The sequence below is a fragment of the Calidris pugnax genome, unplaced genomic scaffold, assembly GCF_001431845.1.
Source record: "Calidris pugnax isolate Ruff unplaced genomic scaffold, ASM143184v1 scaffold11, whole genome shotgun sequence".
Lineage (NCBI taxonomy): Eukaryota > Metazoa > Chordata > Aves > Charadriiformes > Scolopacidae > Calidris > Calidris pugnax.
In genome coordinates this window covers 2010261-2013000 of record NW_015090803.1, presented here as the reverse complement: position 1 = coordinate 2013000, position 2740 = coordinate 2010261, and positions in this window count along the sequence as shown.

Sequence of the window (2740 nt, the reverse complement as noted above, 5' to 3'; positions counted from 1 at the left end):
AAAAAAAAAAAAAAAAAAAAAAAATCATATCAACAACAGGACAAGTAGGACAATACACAAGTGTGTCCTCAATTCAGATTTGATGCACTTATAGTCTACCTACAAGGTTGGCAAAGCCTCCCCTTCTTCCAATTTCAGCATTATGAAGAGGCCACATCACATTCCAGTTGCACTGTTAATACAGCAACATTTGGATCCTTCTATGCTCTTTATAAAGCAAATAGTAAGACTGATCTTGAAATATCGATGGGCAGGCATAGTGGGAAGCAAAGAGTAATGCTAAATCTTCCATAACAGAGATCAGCTAATGATACTCAGCTTAAAACAAAAAACAACAAACCACCACAAACAAACATACAAAAAAACCCACCCCAAAACCAAGACATAATACTTAAAAGTCCTAAAACTTTCCCCCCTCCACCTTATCTGAAGATATTGAGGTGATACAGTCAAAAAGATCTACCAAGTTGTAAGTTAATTATTGTCTTGTTAATTTCACTATTTTCCCAAACGCATGAAAAACTGTTTTATAAGCAAAAACTTTCAAACATGCTGTTTTTTTCCAAGCCACACAAGTGTTCTGATAGGCAACAAGAAAAAAAGAGAAGTGAGAAGAAAGAGACAGATTTCTCCTTTCAAAGAAATTCAGAATTGTGCAAATTGCATTTAATAAATTGTTTCTTTCTGTAGCAATTGTTCAGCAATTAAGTAAAAATACAATTGTTTGTACTGGAAGATAAAAACTGGTGCCCTTCCAAACCCCAGTTTGGTAACTAACTAGTGGGGGCGGGGGAATTCATAAGCAAGTAAAAAAAATAAATACAAAATTGCTAAAGAACTGCTTTGCTACATTAATTAGTATTTTTAGAATTTACACCAAAATTAAATGAAGATAGAAGTCAGAAGCAAGAATGAAACAGTTTTAGAGATAGTTAGAAGTGATTTATTTTAAAATAAATCAGCTATGGGTTGATTATTTCCCAAACAGGAAATATTTCCTGAATTGGTGGCACACAATTTTAGACACAAAACAATAAAGGGAGCCTACTTCAATTTAAACAGAATCAGTGAACCATATTACAGGGCTATTCATCTTTTACAGCCACAGCAGCCCAAGAAATACAACAGCAAGGCCATAAATGTGATTGCTTCAGGAAAGGCTGTACAGTGCACCGTAAAAACATTTTACAACAGCAGGAATTCCTGGGTGTCGCTCTCCCCATTTTTTGGTCCATCTGCTTTCAAAGGGGGCAGGGGGATGGGCGGAGATGTTGTTAAACGTCCCCTGGGACTGCACAGCAATCAATCATCATCTGATGAATGGCCACTAAAGTTAAACCCTGACCCCACTCCACAATTCCCACACCAGCGCTCCTATCCTTACTGCTGACCAGCTTCCAGCGTGCCCCCCCCCCACCTTCCAGCCCTCACCAAAATTTCCCAAATACCAAGCCCAGACAAAAGCAATGGAATGCAGTAGGCACCATGACAGAGGAAAATTCAGCAGAAACAGCAGTTGAGGAGGCTTATGCTTAACCTGTGTTTAAATAAACGTTCCTTCAGCAATACTCACAGTGCCCTTCTCCTCCCAGCTTGCAAACGTTTGATTTCTCTCGTTTCAGAGCACATTTAAGAGCACATATGCATGCAGTTGTCAATAAAGCGTATGGAATCTAACCATGTTTAAGCATTTGTTTTCTGTCATGATATTTCAGTGGCTTGCAATGATTTTATTTAAGCCTACAGCATTAAGAATTTGTACAAGGCAGCAACACATAAGGTCACATTATTTTTAAAATACAAGTCTGATGCTCTGAAAGCTACCCTGTAATCTTAACCAACACTAAAAAAAAAAAGTCTACAGACAAAACAGTAGCCTCTTGGTTTCTGCTTTTGGAAAAGTTTCAGTATGGCATTTGTAAGTTAACTTAGCTTGAGTTTATGACCAAAAAAAAAAAAAAAGAAAAAAAAAATCATACTTACCATAGTCAGTCTAAAGTTTTCCATTACTAAAGGTGTTTTATTATCTAGTTCCCTTGACAATAACTCAAACACCAGAGGCTTTGTTAGGCAGTGTGTAAAGCTTAGATCACTACGAATTTAGTATAAACTAATTTTCCAATGAATTTTGGTTCTCCTCCCTCAGCACTGTGTTTTGTTTGGTTTGGTTGTCTCCTTCCCCACCACACCACCCCCCACCTTTCTGAACTGGAGAAGCAGCTGCTTCCCTGCATCATGCATGCAGCACTTTTTATTTATTTATTTTTTAACAGCACATAAACAAACCACCCAGGATGACTAGATCAGAGATTGGTGCAGATAATTGCTGCAAGTTTAAGGGGAAAGATGTAATATTTTTACTCTCCAGGAAGCTGGTCCATTTTAATAGCAATTTGTGACAAATAACTTGGTTCACACCATGATCAGAGTTTTAGATGGTCAACTTTTGCAATGATGTAACTCTTAAAATTTAAATACAAAATATAAGGACTAAAGATATTAGTAAGCCAAATAATACACATCAGAACTACAGGCTATTTCCTGGTATACCTTCAGAGATACTTAAAAACCTCATGTTTCTGTGTACCAATTATCATCAAATTGCTCTTAGAATCTCTATTTCGACCCAATGTGTAGAAGCAACTGGCTTAACAACAATTTTCCTTGCTGCATCCAGTGAAATGGGAAATGGCAGGCCAATTCCAGAAGACCTCCAACAAGTTCAAAGAGTTATTTCTCA